Genomic DNA, 19,779 nt, shown 5'->3' on the forward strand with positions numbered 1-19,779 from the left:
AAAGGGAATGGTGAATAAAACGGAAAATGTCATAAAGCCTCTGTATCGCTTCATGGTGAGATCGCACCTTGAATACTGTGTAAAATTCTGGTCGCCGCATATCAAAAAAGATATAATTGCGATGGAGAAGGTACAGAGAAGGGCGACCAAAATGATAAAGGGAATGGAACAGCTCCCCTATGAGGAAAGACTAAAGAGGTTAGGACTTTTCAGTAGGGGTGTGCATTCGGATTGACCGCATTAGTAAAACGCAACTCATATTTTTTTTTTACTTAAAAAATTGATTCGACATAAACGATCGGATTTCCCACATATCGAACATAGATATGTTCGATATGTGGGAAATCGCGATTGTTGAGCCAAAATAAAAATATAAACCCCCCTCACCCTCCTTAATCCCCCCCCCGACTTACCACAACTCCCTGGTGATGGAGCGAGGAGTGAGGACGCCATTTCTGCAATCCTTGGCGAGAAGCATGTGACGTCGGCGGCACGTCGAGTGACGCCGGCGTCACGTGATTCCCGGCTCGTTCGCGCCGGACGGCTCGTTCGGCCCAAAAAGAACTTTTTGGGCCGAACGAGCCGTCCGGCGCGAACGAGCCGGGAATCACGTGACGCCGCGTCACTCGACGTGCCACCGACGTCACATGCTTCTCGCCAAGGATTGCAGAAATGACGTCCTCACTCCTCGCTCGATCACCAGGGAGTTGTGGTAAGTCTGGGGGGGGGATTAAGGAGGGTGAGGGGGTTTAAATTTTTTTTTTGCACATATGTACATATACCCAACTCATTGGATTTTTTTTATGTCCATATTGGCCGCAAGTGGGACCCCCTTTCGGACATAAAAAATATGAACATAAAATTTTGCTCTGCACATCCCTACTTTTCAGCTTGGAGAAGAGATGGCTGAGGGGGGATATGATAGAGGTGTTTAAAATCATGAGAGGTCTACAACGGGTAGATGTGAATTGTTTTTTTACGCTTTCAGATAATAGAAAGACTAGGGGGCACTCCATGAAGTTAGCATGTGGCACATTTAAAACTAATCGGAGAAAGTTCTTTTTCACTCAACGCACAATTAAACTCTGGAATTTGTTGCCAGAAGATGTGGTTAGTGCAGTTAATATAGCTGTGTTTAAAAAAGGATTGGATAAGTTCTTGGAGAAGAATCTATTACCTGCTATTAATTAAGTTGACTTACATAATAACCACTGCTATTACTTGCAACGGTAACATGGAATAGACTTAGTTTTTGGGTACTTGCCAGGTTCCTGTAGCCTGGATTGGCCACTGTTGGAAACAGGATGCTGGGCTTGATGGACCCTTGGTCTGACCCAGTATGGCATGTTCTTATGTTTTTACTACTAATCATTAATATAGCTCTTAAGATGCATGAAGTGCTTTACAGATAGATATAAAAGGCAGTCCCTGCTCAAAGGTATTTACAGTTGAATCCAAATCTGTAAGACAAATAAGCATTTGAGATAATTAGGGTAAACAGTAGAGATCTGAATCGGGCTTCGGATGATTGAAAATATCGTTGATATTTTCAAAATTGTCAGAAATTGGGGGCTCCCCAAAACGATAGGAAAACCCCACGATATTGATTGTGGGGGTTCCCTTATCTTTTGGGGGAGGGCTGGAAAAACAGCACACAAAAATAACCCCTTAGCTTCCCCCACCCTCCCGACACCACCAAAAACTTTTTTCAGGGACCTGGTGGTCCAGTGGGGGTCCCAGGAATGATCTCCCGCTCTGGGCCATCCTCCTGCATTCGGGCCAATGGCTGCCACTAATCAAAATGGCGCCAATGGCTCTTTGCCCTTACCATGTGGCAGGGTATCCGTGCCATTGGCCGGACCCTGTCACATGGTAGGAGCACTGGATGGCCGGCGCCATCTTGTGCTCCTACCATGTGACAGGGGCTGACCAATGGCACCGGTAGCCCCTGTGACATAGTAAGGGCAAAGGCTATCGGCTCCATTTTGATTACTGGCAGCCGATGGCCCGAGTGCAGGAGATCGCTCCTGGACCCTTGCTGGACCACCAGGGGCTTTTGGAAAGTGTTGGGGGACCCTCCTGACTCCCACAAGACTTGCCAAAAGTCCAACAGGGGTCTGGGAGTGACCTCCTGCACTCGGACCGTCGGCTGCCAGTATTCAAAATGGTGCCAATAGCCTTTGCCCTTACTATGTCACAGGGGCTACCGATGCCATTGGTCAGCTCCTGTCACATGGTAGGAGCACAAGATGGCACTGGCCATCCAGTGCTCCTACCATGTGACAGGGTCCGGCCAATGGCACGGATACCCTGTCACATGGTAAGGGCAAAGGGCCATCAGCGCAATTTTGATTAGTGGCAGCCGACGGCCCGGGAGCGGGAGGACAGCTCGGAGTGGGAGATCGCTCCCGGGACCTCCACTGGACCACCAGGTACCTGTAAAAAGTTTTTTTGGGGGGGTCGGGTGGGTGGGGGAAGCTAAGGGGTTAGTTTTAAAGGGTTGGGGTGGGTTTTTTGTTTATCGGCTCAGGCCCGATGCAAAAAAACCCACATGTGAATCGGAACCGGAATCCGAACCGATTCCGGTTCCAATTCACATCTCTAGTAAACAGATAGAGGTCAACTTTCAGCCACTGCGCGGCTCAGCTAGTTAGCCAGATAAACACATCTGCACCACTGAATATACTTGGCTATCCTCAAATAAGCTGGTTATGTCTAATTGGCTAACTTTAGGACAGCCCTAAGAGCTGACAAGAGTTAGCCACATTGGTTAAGTGGCTGACTCTGAATTTCTGAGTTAGCTACATAACTTATACAGCTAACTCTGAGCTTCCCTGATGCACTTCCCACCCGCCCACCCTGGGAACACCCCTTCTTATCTGACTAAATTCTACCCAGCTAGAATTTAACCAGATAAGGGCTAACTATACCTGGGTAAGCCATTTAGATGGATAACTATTATGTTATCCATCTAAATGGTTTTTGAATATCTTCCTCTTAAAGTCTAAAAGGAGGTATAGATACATTATTCTTGAAGACAGGGAACATTATATCACTTTATTGGGCACTTTATGAAGTAACACAAAGCCTGCAAAAAATAAATGTTCTTCACATATGCAGCACACTTTCTATTGAGGAAACAGAACAAGCAAGGGAGCTACAGACCCTATACAGAAACTATATTTAACTGAAAAACTGAATTCAATCATACATACAGAAGATAGACAGTTTATATTTGCTGGGGGTCTAAGGCAGCACCAATTAGATGTAGACATTTGCAGACAATAGCTAACCTTTACTTTGCAATCCATTCCATCCTCACTTCTTTCCTCCTGTTTCCTGTACCTGCCTGGGATGGGAGGGAATTGGAGGGGTGGAAACAAAGGAAGGGGAAATGTTGGATTAGAAAAGGATTTTGAATAAAATGTCTAAGAGGATATGAAACCATTAAAGATAAATGGGTGGTAAAGCCTTTGTAAAGCATCATATTTGTCCAGGGCAAGACCAAGAGTTGGCAAGTACCATATGGAAAGGGGATTTGGAAAGCACCAAGAAGACATTTAGAGCAATGTAAGAATCAGTCTAAAATGCTGAGACTGGCTTGGAGCAGAAATATCAGCAGTGGTGTTGATGATTAAAAACAGTAATGTTGGAGCAGAGTAATGCTGCAAGAAGAGTAACTGAAAATTCTCCAAGTTGTACCTCGAGTGCTGAGGTGAGAGGAGGAAACTTGTCATCAAAAGTCAAAGGCATCTGGAATGGCAAAGCAGTGTCTGGATGCCGAAGGAGTGGTACAGCAAGCATGTAAAGCATTGGATAACCAGGGAAAGGCCAAAAGCAAGCACCATAGGGGAAGGGGATGTTGTGCCCATCAGTCGCAGATGGCTCCACCATCTGTTGCTCACCTTTTTTCTGCCTGACTCAGTCCATTTTGGCAAGATGGCTGCCTCCACTTCTCCACACCAAACCCTCCAGCTTTCCCTGTCCAGCATGGGCGATTGCGTTTGCCATCTTTCTCCAGGAGTCACCTAGGGCACACGCGCAGCCCTTTCCTTTTCGTGCATCATGGCAGGAACCTCAGGGGCGTCCCCACCTCATGACGTTACTAGCTCTGGTATTTAAACTCCATTCACAATTCCTAAGTTAGCAAGGAATCCTCCATGCTGATCTCTCCACATTACCAGATGCTACCGCTCTGTGTACTCTTGCTCCAGGATGACTTAGGTACCTGCTCCTCGGGGGCCTTGCCTTGCTCCTCTTTACCCTCTGGGGTTATCTGCTACCAACAAGGATGCCTAAGGTACCTGCTCCTCGGGGGCCTTGCATTGCTCCTATCTACCCTTCGGGGTTGCCTACCTATTACTAAGATGCCTACGGTACCCGCTCCTCGGGGGCCTTTTTTCGTCTAAGACCTTCGTTACTTGGGGGCTCTCTCCTACTACAACCACCAGCATCAGAATGAGTACTGCCACTCCAGTTCTGCCTTTGCATTGTCTCATCTCTCTCTCGGCCTACCCCGCACCACAGACCACTACCAGACCCATCTCCCTCTTGGGGCCTGGTGAGACTGTGGAACTGCCTTTTCCACTCTGCAACCTACAGACAGAACATTGACATCTGGTTTTTTCTCTTCTAGCTGGAATCATCACCCGTTCCTCGGGTTACTATCTACGTTGCAGTACAATAAAGCTATATGTCTGTGTCCATCTTTGTCTTGAACTAGCCTATCGCTGCAAGTCCCCACAGGGTGGAGCCCTGTGGGAGGTGTCATCTCTTACAGTGACCAAGGGCCTACGCTTCAATGTCTAAAGTACAACAGGGAATTTGGAAAGAATGAACAATCACAGCCGGAGTAGAGAAGAAAGCACCCTAAAGTAACAAAATTGGCATGGAATGGTTGCCTGAGGAGTGACACTGGTTAAAAATAGAAATGGTAGCTGCTGGGCAATGCAGAAATAACAGTAGCCAAAAAAATCCCAAGATGTACCTTGAAAGCTGAGGTGGGAGGCAGAATGGCATCAAGAGCCCAAAGAGTGGTACAGTAAGCATGCAAAGCAATGTATGGCAGTCGGCCAGCACACACAAGTTGCTTCTGCTCTCATGGAGCAGCAACTTCAAAAACAAACAAAAAAAATCACCCAAAGGTAGGAAACATTTATGGGGTGTGGAGGAGAGGGGAAGGGAGGTTAGGGTAGGTGGTAGGGAAGTTCCCTCCCAGTCCACTTCTTAATTGGAGCAGGCTAGGAGGCAACTGGGGAAGGCCGACGAAGTGTCACTGTGTGAATTTAGCTAAACCGTGCCCCCCTTGCGTGTGCCCCCTTGAATTTATAGCATGCGCACATCGGCACACATGTTATAAAATTGTGTGTCCCTTTGTGATGTGTGCGCATATTTTTTAAAAATCTACCCCTTAGAGTGTGGTCTATTGCGAACTGCACAAAGGTAAATAAACCTTCAAGGCATGGAGTGTTGTACCTTGAAAACAACACAAAGGAATCTAAACCTTCAAGGCTTAGAATGCAGTCCATCGCAAACAGAACAAAGATATCTAAACCCTTAAGTCATGGAATGTGATCTATAGCAAACAGCACAAAGGTGTCATTAATCCCCCAAGCACAGATTGTGGTCCATCATAAACATCATAAGTGTGTCTAAACCATCAAGGCTTAGAGTATGGTCCATCAAAAACAGCACAAAAGTGTCATAACCACCAAAGCATAAATCATTGTCAATCTCAAACAGGCCATGACTGCAAGACAGAAAATAAGGAAAGAGGTGGGGAGGGAGGAGAACTAGATTTTTTTTTGTTTGTTTTTAAAATTATTTCTTTGGGGACAAAACACCCTGGTATAACTAATAAAAAAGTAGGGTGGGAGAACTAGCCTGGGATTGCAGAGAGTAGAAAACATTGAAGAATCTGAAAGTTAGGTGGGATATGAGACAAAGCTTGCATTCTTTAAATTTTTTCAAATTTTCTTTCTGTGGACAAAACACCCCAGTATAACCAACAAAGAAGAAGAGTGGGAGAATAAGGCTAAGTTCCAAACAGCAAACAGAATAGGGGCATCAAAACTCACATGCTGGTATATTAAAGGCAATGGCATGGCAGGTAGGCAAAGTAGCAATAAGACACCTATGGTACTACATCTTGGGCATGACAGGAGGCAGAGAAGCATTAAGAGCCCTAAGGGAGTTTATAAGGGTCATGGCAGGTAGGTAGACCACCTAATGTGGTATATTTGGGGCACAGCAGGTAGGCATAATGGCAGCAAAACCCTTAAGGTGGTACATTCGGGCATAGCAGATAGGTAGCTTGACAGCAAGGTCTTCAATGTGCTTATAGTTGTCCTGCTACTTACATGGAAATTTTGGAAAGTCAATCAAAAGCAAATTGATTTTCAAAAAATCAGCTTTTCAATCAACTCTGACACCAGCCTTGAGCAAAAAGTGTTCACTGCAATTGTGAAGACATGTTCATTGGACATGCTGCTTGGTTAGTAAGTAATATAGTGCTGAGCCACCTTGGCTAGTTCTGGCCAGACTGCAGACTTGTGTGCTCCCAATATTCCAATGTCCACATTCTCTATTTGATCTATGATATAGTGTCAGATAAATTTCTCCTGGGGTTTCCTTTGCTTTAGCTATGGTCTATGTGAGGTAAGATGGTTCCTTGTGAACAACGTGGCTTTGACATTTTGAGATGGGGGACAAAGTGCTAGCTGACAGAGTGCAGTTCATGTTTGCACTACTCTCTGAGGTGGCCACTCTTTCCTGTGCTATATGTCCATTGTTACTCTTCCTCTGGTGCTTCCGTTCACACACCCTAGTACTAGCATCACCTTCATGAACGTGAGACACTGGGACTGGTGTGTAAGATTCCCTTTCACCTGTAGAGCACAAAGTGTGGCAGGAATGCATTTATTGTATTTTGACAGAGGTTTCAGTCTCACTTCCATCTTCTGCTGCAAGGAGTCCACAAAATGCAATAGTTCTGCATCTGCTCCTTCTTGCTAATGCCATGCTGGGTCAGACCAAGGGTCTATCAAGCCCAACATCCTGTTTCCAACAGAGGCCAAACCAGGCCACAAGAACCTTGCAATTGCCCAAACACTAAGAAGATCCCATGCTACTGATGCAATTAATTGCAGTGGTTATTCCCTAAGTAAACTTGATTAATAGCCGTTAATGGACTTCTCCTCCAAGAACTTATCCAAACCTTTTTTGAACCCAGCTACACTAACTGCACTAACCACATCCTCTGGCAACAAATTCCAAAGCTTTATTGTGCGTTGAGTGAAAAATAATTTTCCCCGATTAGTCTTAAATGTGCTACTTGCTAACTTCATAGAATGCCCCCTAGTCCTTTTATTATTGGAAAGTGTAAATAACCGATTCACATCTACTTGTTCAAGACCTCTCATGATCTTAAATTCCTCTATCATATCCCCCCTCAGCCTTCTCTTCTCCAAGCTGAACAGTCCTAACCTCTTCAGCCTTTCCTCATAGGGGAGCTGTTCCATCCCCTTTATCATTTAAAATGTCTCTAGATATTAACTATAGGGATGACCTAACCAGGTTGGCACTTCTGGACATCAGATCCTCTGTGACATCCTTGAAGGGCTTTGGATTTCTAATAACTGTCTTATCACTACCCATTCATGATGTCGCAGGGGCAATCCACACCTACATTTGTTTCCACAGCTAGATCATGAAGGGGTGTGTGCTACTTAACTATCCTCTGCAGCATAGTATATGTAGATTTCTTGCAGCAGATTGACTCTCTGGTCTCCTGGGCTGAATCGGTAGACTTCTGTAGTGGCTTGGCCTCCAGGCACCTGCAATGGGTACTCTGGGGAAAAAAGTCTTTAGTATCCCATCTTCCTTCCTCCAACGTAGCCTTAGCTTCCAGCGCTGCTCAAAAAATAAAATAAAATAAAATAAATCTCCCAACAGCATTAATGCTTGCTATAAGCCCGAGGGGGTCATGGCCTATATTTGTCAGGCCTATGTAAGAACACGGTCCTACAAAAAAAAAAAAAAATACAGAGGGCAAGCCATGGCTTGAAGCCCTTTTCGCTGCCCCAAAAAGAATGTCTGGTCTGACTCCACTGCCTCAGGGTCTCTGTTCCACACCAAATTACTGAAAACACTAGCTTTGGGTTCAAAATCAAATGTTCAGAGAGTAATCAGGGAAACTTGGTCAAGCAATGGTTCTCCTTCCCCTCCCCTCCCCCGAGTCTCTATATAAAAAAAGAAAAAACAACTAAGTGCAGCGGGGCTTTTACACAGCTGTGAGGGGCTTCCAAAGAAAGCTGGGTAAAGGTTGCCTTCCCCTTTAGTTGGGAGGCTTCCATTGCCTTTTCCCAACTGCTGAGTCCCAACACAACAGAAAGAGAATGCAGGGTAAGAGTTGCAGCGCTAATTGGCAAACTTCAGTAATTGCTACGGCGTGAAAGGTAACAGGTTCCCTGCTCACTGGTTGCAGCCGTAATTAGCAAGCCCTGGTGATGATTACTGTCCCTTTTAATCTCTGTGTAACACAAACAGAACCCAAACAATAAATAAGTCTTGACAAAGTATTTTTCTCTTCCTTGTGAGATTGCCAACAGTTTTGGGGGTTTGTTTGTTTTTCAGTATCCATTGGCAATGCTATATCAAATTTCTCCTTAGCAGAGAAATGTATTTACAAGTCTCTTTTGCACACTTGTCCTCTCCTGCAGCTGTATAATGCTACTGCAGATTTCATCCTCCTTCTCCTCCCACTGAATTCCACCTTGGGTGCCGTTCTCAGCTATTTGTTCTTTCTCTTCTTTACATACAAAAGATTTGTGTCCTAATCCCCCAGCTGGGGCCTACTTCCTCTGAAGTTATTCTGATGTATCCATGAGCTCAGGATTGTTTTGGGACTCCTCTGTTTCTTCAATCTCCATGGAGTCTGGAGCCTGAGACTCTGCAGATTCCCTTCCAGAAAGGGGTTCTCCTTCTGCTGTTTGAGACCAATCTAGGTCACAAGAACCTGACAGGATCCCAAATAGTGGACAGATCTCATGCTGTCCACTATTATCCAGGGTTAATTAGTGGCTTTTCCCAAGTCTATCTGATTAATAACAGTTTATGGAGAAATCCAGCAGGAACTTGTCCAAAACTTTTATTTATTTATTTTTAACTTTATGTTTATCAGATTTTAAATCATACACTGAAATAATACCAAGGGAAAACAAGAGTACAGAGGAAAAAGTAAAGTAAAAACTACATGAAATTTCTTCAATAGTCCACATCTTAACAATTGGAAGACAACACCAAGAAAAAATAAGAAAAACAACACCTATGCTAAAGCTGTCCGACAAAACCCACCACACCCTTAGCACTGCTATCCATGAACTTTAGCAAAAAAATAAGTTTTCTAAGTGGATATGATCCATAAAAGTAAATTTATTCCCTTGATAAACAACTTCACATTTACAAGGAAATTTAAAAAAAAAAAAAAAACACAAGTGCAAGAAATCTCTGCTTACAAAAAGCCCTGTCTTTTTAATTAAAATACTGATGAAAAATTAAATCTTTGATTCCAAAGCAAATGTGATGATAAATGTAGCCCTGATAGGAATATTGTCTTGGGAACAGCAATGAATCAGAGCTAGCAAAGGTGGCTAGTGCACCTGAGTCTCCTACTTCTTGATTTAAAAATTTTTAGAGTCAGGTATATAATAACAATTAAAAAGCAAAAAAAAAAAAAAAAAAATCTTAACCTGAAAAAACTGCTAAATTTCTGCAATGTACTTTTTTTTTAATTCATTCTCAACCTGAAAAAAATCTGGTTTTTGAAAAATTCAACAGTCATCTTAGTTCTCCTTCTGTTCTCCAGTAGTTCATATTTATGATGGAAACTCAGATTGTCTTTAACACCAGCCACCACCACTGACTGCAATGTAGAAATTGCAGCAGAATTAGATGACACCTTAGTTTCAATAGTCCCCAATCTATCTTCTAAATCAGACAACGTTAAAGAGACACCAGATGAGAAATTGCACAGCTGTGAAACTGTATTGGCTAAAGATGGTTTAGTGTATGTCACAATCTGACATATATCTCTGAGAGAGATACATGCAGCTTTGGTTGATGATTCACCTGTTTTCATTCTTCCCAAAGTGAGTAGAAGAGGAGATGTACAGCCACTGGAACCAACACCCAAGTCAAAGAACCTTTATTAGAAACAGGTGCAGTCAAAGCAGTACTAATATCCTAAGACTGACTGACTACCTGAGAGATTACCACAGATGTATGATTGTGGGGGGAGGGGGTTGTTAGAATCCTGAAGAGCACAGACCCAGACCTAACCCAGAGGGACTGGGCCTGTCAGAAGCAGCCTTCCCTTCCCATGCATTATTCAGAGGAAAGGGTGAAGGTGATAGAAAATGCACACTGGGGCTTCCAGATATTTCTTCAGATTCAGCACTCATATATGCCTGAGATGCTAAAGAATGCTGTATTGGGAGATCTATAGGTTCTCTCACTGGTGCTGATGCTAAAGGAGAAGTTAAAATTTCCCCCTTCCTTTTCAAGATGACGCAAGCCGCCCATTGCCCCATCTTTTGACAGGGGCTGCCCAATGACATCCATAATCCCTGTCACAAGATGGGCAAAGGGTGGCCAGTGCCACTGTGACTAATGGCAGCCTCCAGCCCAGGAGTAGGAGATCACTCCAGGGCTCCCCACTAGACTACAAGGGCAGTATTGGGGAGTCCTGGGGAGATTAGGTAGGTTGAGCTAGAGTTTTCAGATGGTTGGGGGGCTCAATATTCTACCAGCTTGGTCAACATTTTTGCAGCCATCAGACAGATGCTAGAGGGCTGGCAGCTGGATGAGAGAGCCAAAAATCAAAATACAGGTTTCTTGATAACTGACAATGGTGCAAACTTGTTAAAGGCAATATCTAACTTGGAGTATCAGTGTGTACAATGTTTTGCTCACACTCTGCATCTAGTAGTGAGGAGGTCCTGGGGTTGGGCTCCAGGGTCCAAGAAAATGTCTATCTGCAGGAGCTAATAGAGAAGTACAGGAGAATAGCTGGGTATTTCCATAGAAGCTTAAAGGCAGGACAGCTTTTCTGTGAAAAGCAGGATGATTTTTAGATGCCTTGCAAGTGTCTCATTCAAGATGTGGACAACCATTAGAATTTTACCTATATGATGCTGCAGAGGTTAGAGAAGCAGCAGACACCCCTTCATGATTTGCCTTGGGAAATGGAGATAGATGTGCAGTGGTCTCCAGGGCATAAAGATTGAATAGTCATGAGACAGATGGTGTAAATCCTGAAGCCCTTAAGGATGCCATGGAGGAGCTGAGTGTCAGAAGAGCCACCTTGGGTTACGTTATTTCCATAGTTAACATCCTGGAGGGAAAGTTGGCGGGCTTTAAAGAGGAAAAAGGAATGACAGAAGAAGTGCTGCACTGTCTGGACTCCTTACAGAAGCAGGTGACAGAAAGACTAGGACCACTCACCAAAAACAACACATACATGCTCACTACATTATTTGATCCCTGTGTAAATTGGAGGCTAACCCTCCAGGCCAACAATCTGAAACTTATGAAGAACATGCTGACAAGAAAGGTCTGTGAGCAGAGTGCCAGAGGCTGAGACAAATGAGGGATGTAGCAGAGAAGGAAACACTAACAACTGGCATATCAGACATTAATGTAAGTAGGAGCAGCACCCTGTCTCCGACACCTAGAACGTCCTCCTCTGCTTCAGCATGCAAAAGCCATTTTGCCCATAAAGAAGCCTCATTTCTTGTGCAGGCGATCGTGAAAGCAGCTGGAAAGAAAGATGTACAGCCTACCCAAGCAAAGGAAACACCAGGACAAATGTTTGAGACATGTATCTCATAGAAGCCATTGAAGACATGAGCACAGATATGCTGGTATATTGAGTCAACAAATCCACGTCTGGCCAGACCTAACCAGAGTGGCTTAGCATGATCAGTCTTGCCCACTAACTAGTGTGTCCAGTAAATGAGTCTTTTCAATGACATGGGACATCATGAGCCCTTATTGCAAAAGGCTGTTACCACACTTGATGGAAAAGCTAGTGTTCCTCAAAATAAATTTGCCTTTGCTTGGGTTTCCAGATTTTTCCATGTGAGTAGCAAGATGAATGAAAGCAATTTGAAGGTTTTGTTGCTGCTCTGCCTGTCTGCCTGCCTTGCTCTGAACACCACCACCACTGGGGATTACAAGTGGCCCAGGCATCTGGATCCAGCCTCCGGGCTAGGCCCTGGTGGCAGGCCTGGTCATGGATTGAGGCCTAGGCATCGGGACCTGGGTTCTAACCAGGCCCTAGCATTGTGTCTGAGCTTGGGCCTTGGCTTAGGCCGCGTCCTTGATGTTGGGCCTGGGCCCGGTCATGGTGTCAGATCTCCAACAAAGAAGGTAAGTGGGGGTCAAGAAATTTACCAACCCCAGAAAAGTTTTCAGGCCTAGGCCTTAACTCATGTCTTGGCTGAGGCCCTAGCATCAGGCCTGGGTCTATCAAGAGTAGACCATGGCTCTTGCTTTGGGTCTTGGCCTATTCCCTATGTGAGGTCCTGGCCTTGGGCCTAGGCTTAGGTCCAATATGTCAATTTTTATTTTTATTTTTTTTAGATTTTCAAAACAAAATGAGATTCCACTGAAATTTCATTGGAATTTAAATTGTTTCATTTTAAAAATGACTCTAAACTAAATTGGAAATGTCATTGTCATTTCCTATTTCATTTTTCCCGAATGCACATCCCTATCAAATGCTAGCACAAGATCCTTATTACACAGAAACCTGATAACTGCCATGTCTTGAACACCACCACCAGGGCCTGACACATTCTACTTCAACCTTCCTTGCTCCAAATCACTGGGGCCTGAAACATCCTGCTTTCTGCAGCTATAATCACTTGGGCCTGACACATCCTGCTTCAGGCTGCTTCATCCTGAACATCACTACTGGAACCAGACATATCCTTCTTCAGCTTGTCATCCTCCAACCAAACCCACTAGGGCTGACACATTCTGCTTCAGCTTGCCATGTCCTCAATACCACTACTGGGGACAGACATCTCTCTTCAGCCTGCCATGTTCTAACCTCAACCACTGGAGCCTAACATACCTTGCTTCAGCCTGTGATGTCCCTCAACACTACCATTAAAGGCCAGACACATCCTGCTTAAGCCTTTTATGCTCTAACCACAACCACTGGGGCCTGACACATGCTGCTTTAGCCTGCCATGTCCCAAACACCACCATTAGGGCCAGAAACATCCTGCTTCAGCCTGCCATGTTCAAACCACAACCACTGGGGCCTGACAAATCCTGCTTTAGCCTGCCATGTCCCCAACACCTCCTCTGGGGCCAGGCATATCCTGCTTCTTCCTGCCATGCTTCTATCCCTACAACTTGGGTCTGACACATCCTTCTTCACCATGTCTTGCTCCATCTACCACCACTGAGTCCTGACATACCTACTTCTGCAAGGAGTCCATCATGCAAGTCTCCAAGCACAACCATTTGAGCCTGACACTTCCTGCTCAGCCTGCAAATCTCCAATCCCAATCACTTTTGCTTGACATATCCTGTTTCAGCTTACAGTGCTCCAGCTATAACCACTGGGGCCTAACACATCCTGCTCCAGCCTGCCATGTTCCCAACACCACCACTTGGGTCAGATACATCCTGCTTCAGCCTGTGATGTACCGTATACCACCACTGGTCCATTTATCTGTGCTTTGGGATTTTTTTCTGCCACCATTTCTGCATTATTCCCCTTCATGGTGCTTTAGAATGCTGATGTCACTTTTTACTGCTTTGCCTCTCATGATGCCATCAAGGGTTCATGTCTCTATTGCTGGTGTTCTTTTTTGACACATTGGGGTTTTCTGCCTCCTCTCACAGCTTTAGTTGCTGCTTTCCTGTGCCTTGGAGAACTCCTGTCAATGTTGATACTCCTTTGCAGAAACTTTGGCTATTTATGCCACTTTTGTAGTCACTTTGCCACAGGCTATGTACCTTGAAGTTATTTTCCCCTTCTGATGATATCTTATTACAAGTATCCTGAAAACTGATAAGAAGACCATTATTCTGGAGCCCTCCTTTGACTTTAATGGGAAAAAAATGATCTAATGAAACAAATGTTTCTTTTTCATTTTAAAACTAATAAAATGAATTTGGGTCCCAACAAAATGAATGATTGAAGAGAAACATTGTTTTTCTTCTGTGCATACCTAATTTCTGATTCAGGGCATCCCACACAGTATTCTTCCACAGAATCAGTTGTTGAAAATACTGCCTCCAATACCTTAGAAGCTGTAAATATAGTGACATGTGATGATAGTTTTCTCTGTTGAACTTCTGCTGCCTCTGTTCATACCTTGCTAATAGATGCTTCAGATGATTTTCTTGCCTTTTTCCCCTGATCCAAAAATAGAGGGAAAGGAACAAGTGGTGTTAGCACATGCTCTCTAAATTTTTATTTCTTCTGGTGTGAGCTAGCTTTCACTGCTTGCATTCTGCATATAAACAAGTCTCCTTTAAGTATAGAGGCAGGACTGCCTTTTTTCACTTCTTACTGCTGGTACCTCCCACAGTTTGGGCTGGCTCTGCAGCAATACCTCTACCTTTGTATGAAAACACTATTTTATAGATTTATGTGGTTTATTTTTATTCCTACTTTAGATTAAAAAAATGACATCCAAAGTCCAGGATTGCTACAGTGAGAAGTTCCTCTTTATTTATTTAATCATACACCACCAATGAGAACTACAAATATAAAAATCTAAAGCACTTCTGTTCAAATCAGGAACATGTGAATTATTTATTTTATAGAACCCGGAGAAACATTCAAAGCATGTGTAGCCTTCAAAACAAACAAAGGGGCAACATGCCCTGCAAGTGAAAAACTGGTATCAGAAATGGTGAACTCAAAGTGAGCTAAGCAGACACCAGACCCACTGTAGTCAGTGCCAAGGTCAATGTACACAGCATGTGCTGAGATGTATATCACCAAACCTTTAATCATGTACCAGTGTCTTTTTTGATATTTTTTATGCAGTAAACCTTATTATGAGAAACATTATAACAATTGTGTACTTATCTCTTTTAAGAGAAAATCTTTTCTATGTCCATTGAAAAAGTGTTCTCCAATGACGAAATTCGTGAAACTTCAATTCCTAAATAATAAATCTTGGAGCATGCCAATACATCTAATCTTTCAAAGTGTCATGATGCTACTGTGCCCAAAAGTCCACAAACCCTTTGCCCCTATCATGCGACAGAGGCTGTCCAATAGCACTGTTAACTCCTGTCACAAGATAGGGGAAAAGGGAAGCCAGCATCATTTTGACTAATGGCAGTCACCAGCCTGGGAGTAGGAGGTTGCTTCCAGGCTCCCACTAGACCACAGCATTTTGGTGAGTCCTGGGGGGAGGGGGTCTTGAGGGTACACTGGGGGGGGGTCCACTGGTAGGAGGCCTCACTATTTTAATAAATGGGAAAGGTTGGGTGGATTCTGTTTATTTTTAAACTTGCTTTTATTTGGCAACCCCCAAAAAATGATAGGAAAAACACAAAATTTTGTATTTTTTTACTATCATATATTTTTTATTCTGAAATGCACCAAATTAGGAAATATCAGTATTTCCTATTTCATTGCAAATATCCACCCCTATTGTTTATAAGGATTTCTATTGGCCAAATTGGCTCTTGTTTTATAGTTTTAGCTCTACAAATCATCTGCTGACATCTAGCAACCAACCAAAGTTGATATCATCAAGCAAAAGCAAGCTGCATTTTCCAAAATTGAAATTTCAATAGTAACTAGTACAAGTTAATTTAAAAAAAATGAAAAAAATAAACAGCTGAACTGCTCTTCTATAAAAACACAAAACAATATCATTTATCTTTATGCCATCTTTTATGTTTAATAGTTTCACTCAAAGTTTAATAAATCAAATCTGTCAGCTTTATTAGATAGAGCCACTTTTGCAGTTTCTCTGGCTGCCATTTCAGCACAAAATATAAAGTATAGAAAGATAGCAGTTTTAACTCATAACCATCTGCTTAATACTAAGATTTGTTAAGTGAAATTGGTAATTATCTATATTTCAGATTATCAATTGCTCATAAAAATGTTAATTTGCTGAAAAAATTATTTCCCTTTCTTAATCATGTACTAAAAGAATACAAAAGCACATTTTCAAACAAACCTTAATTCACAAAAATGTAATTAAAATGAGGGGTTTTATTTTTCAAATCAGTAAAGAATATCATGCACTCAAGCATAATTGTCACTTAGAGTGGGGTTTGGTTGGCATGTAGTAACCAGCTTGCTATATTAAAAATAGTTCTAAAATTATAAACCTAAAACCAATTCTCTGACATCCTGGACATTAACCCTGAATTCTGATTAAAGAATTTTGGAATAGGAGGCACTAATAACCAGTAGTCATACTCCTCATTCTCATCCATCTTATCTTGAAGATGATTGCTACTTTTTACAATCTCATTTGGAATAATTTGAATTTAACATAAAGAGAGCAGTGAGACTATAATTGATCACAGTAAACAGTCAGGGGCAGATTTTTAAAAAGTTTGCATGCATGTACTTTAGTTGGCGCAACCGGCGCAAACAAAAGTATGCCAGATTTTAAAAGATAAGCGTGTAGCCACGTGTATCTTTTAAAATCTGGGGTTGGCACCTGCAAGGCTGCACAAAATCGGCAGCCTGCGTGCGCCGAGCCACGCAACTTGCCTCCGTTCCCTCTGAGACCGCTCCGAAATCGTAGCGGCCTCGGAGGGAACTTTATTTCCGGTGCCCCCCACCATCCCTTTCCTTCCCCTAACTAACCCGCCCCCCGGCACTAATTCCCCCCCACCACCTTTATTTCAAAAGTTACGCCTGCCCAAGGCAGGCATAACTTGCGAGCGCCGGCGCGCCATGTTCCGGTCCGGGGGCTGGTCCGGAGGCCACGTCCACACCCCCGGAACGCCCCTGGGTTGGAACCACGCCCACGGCCCTGCCCCCAGAATGCCCCAATGATGCGCCAGCCATGACACGCCCCTGACACGCCTCCCAGGAAATCCCCGGGACTTACGCACGTCCCGGGGCTTGCGCGCGCAGGGGGTGGAAGGGGCAGCTTTTCGGGGGTTACGCGCACATCTTACACGTGTACCCCTTTGAAAATCTGCCCCTCAGAGAATTAGTACTAAATTACTATTTTTAAAATAGCACTGCTGCTGTTTGTATAGCATCAAGACAGGGAGACTATGACAGAAATGACTGTAGTGTACTTATCAGTAGATAGTGCCAGTAGTATGCCAATTGGGAAGATGCCCTAAATTAAGCAAACATGTTTTTTCTTTTTCCTTTATAATCTGTTGTAGGTAAAGAAAGGAAAGAGAGAAAAAGAGATCTGGGCTGATAGGAAAGAAAAAAAAGACACTGAGTATAATATTATTTAAAGTACTACTTAAGCAACAAAATGCTAGTACATTGGTCAAATTTGGAAAAAAAAACATATTATCAGAAACATCAAAATGCAAACATCATGTTTTGAAATGGTAACTGTTCTAGGAAAGAAGAAAGAACAATTATAACAAATGGTTCTAGAGCAGGGGTGACCAACTCCACTCGCCAGAGCCACAAACCGTCCTGGTTTTCAGGATATCCACAATGGCTATGCATGCACTGCCTCCATTGTATGCATATCTTTCTGATGCATATTCATTTTGGATATCCTGAAGACCTGGCCTGTTTGTGGCTTTTGAGGACTGGAGTTGTGTGTCCAGTTATAGAGTAATCACAGCCATTAGTATAACAGAAGGTAATTCCATACTCAACGTCCTATTCTCGAGAACATTCACATTACTATTTGAAAAATGAGGAAGCTCCAAGAGCAAGATCAGTTTGCGCTAATGTATTGAGGAGAGGTGATTGTTGTAGCAATTACAGAGAAAAAAATGGAAAAAAAAGAGAGGAACGTATGAACATAAGAAATGCCATGCTAGGTCAGACCAAGATTAATTGAGCCCACTATCCTGTATTTATCAGTGGCCAGTTTGGTCACAAGTATCTAACATAGTTGATTTATAAGCAGATTTAAGTAGATTTATTTCATGTTATTCAGTCTACCTAATGTTTTATGTATGTTTCCTCTAGGAACTTGTCCAAACCTCTTTAAAAACCTCATTATAGGTTATATTCATGAACCATGCTAAAATGACCAAATTTTACATGTTATTTGAGATCAACTCATAATGGATATTTTAAGGCAAATAAGTGAAATATTGCTTTGTACATTAGTTTGTTGCCTCACCCATTAATTTATGTTATCGCTTTGTACTTTAATTATTTGTTTTTATAAACCAGCCTCCTGCTGCAGTTCTTTTGAGGGTGTTCATAAGTTTGTAGAGAGGGGACCTAGGAGAGAAGTGAGAGGAACATATAGAGAGAAGCAGTTAGATATTTTGATTACCTGAGTGGATAGTCCTTGGTTTTTATCATTTCCTCTGTGTTTCTGTTGTCTTTACCTGTGTGTGCAAGAAGTGTGAAAGTGTTTATCTTTCTTATTTCTCAGTCTGACTTTTCTTGTTTGGAAGGTGAAAGGGAGGAGTGTGCATGTGTGTGTGTGATTGGAGTGGAGATGGCTAGTTGTAGGAGTGTGAGTGGCAAGAGAGGTGTTATAGTAGGACAAGTTAGGATTGGAAGGAGAGAGGTAAAGTAGATAAGGAAGGAGCAGAGGAGGGAGGAAATGGGTTGGAATGGTAGAGAGTAGGCATGTACAGACCATAAAAATTAATTTCATTTTGTTCATTCATTTCATTGGGACCCATATTCCTTTCATTAGTTTCAATGCGAAAAAAAAATTGTGTTTATTTGTTTCATTAGTTTAATTTTATTTCCATTAAAACATATGAGACGGTCACGTGGGGTGATGTGCTGACACGGACGTGTTCCTAGTCAGCTCCAGGCATCTCGCTCCCGATATCCACCGGCATAACCCAATAACGTGGATTTAACTGGCTGAAAATACACGAGCTGCAACTGGCATATGTCGATCGTGCATTTTATGGAGCGATGTCCCCAGCCGATGACTTCAAGAGCTGGCAAGAAGGGAAAAAGAAAAAGGGAGAGTTGCGGAGCCTAAAATGGTGGAGACCATGAGTGAAGCAGCAATGGCTCCCGCGAGTACAATCACAGTGGCAATCCTTAAAGAAATGATAGCGGAAGCCTTAGAGAGAAGCTGGCTAGCATTTCCTCGCCGATCTCCGAGGTAAGAGTGGCGATTACTGATTTCACCCCTCGCATAGATCATATAGAGAGCAGAATATTGGCAGCAGAGAATGACATTACAGCCTCCGCTGCTAAGCTCTCTGCATAGAGAGAATGCCTGCAAAAACTTGATGACCTAGAGAATAGGGCCAATTTGAGTTTCCTGGGATCTGCCCGAGGGCATCGAGGATCGTAACCTGGGGGCGGTCTTGGAGAAGTGGCTCCCAGAGGCTGGAGGCCTGGAGACCTTAAAGGGCCTGTTGTGCGTCGAGAGATCTCACTGGATAGGAGCGCGAGGGTCGGCTGATTCTCGCCCGTGGATTGCCATTGCAAAGATCCTAAATTACAATCATAAGCAGCAAATTTGGATGGCTTATCGCAAAAAACCTGAGCTGCTATTCCAAGGACACAAAATCAGATTGACGCAGGATTACTTGGTCAAGGTGTCACAGGTCTGCTCACAGTTGATTAACATGCAGATTAAA

General features: G+C 43.3%; 1 long non-coding RNA gene across 1 annotated transcript in view; it reads left to right on the forward strand.

The window, feature by feature from the left end:
* LOC115081157 overlaps positions 1-19,779 on the forward strand; it is a 196,123-nt gene that overhangs the window by 91,351 nt on the left and 84,993 nt on the right. The window lies entirely within an intron of this gene.

The sequence above is a fragment of the Rhinatrema bivittatum genome, chromosome 1 (genome assembly GCF_901001135.1).
Source record: "Rhinatrema bivittatum chromosome 1, aRhiBiv1.1, whole genome shotgun sequence".
NCBI lineage: Eukaryota > Metazoa > Chordata > Amphibia > Gymnophiona > Rhinatrematidae > Rhinatrema > Rhinatrema bivittatum.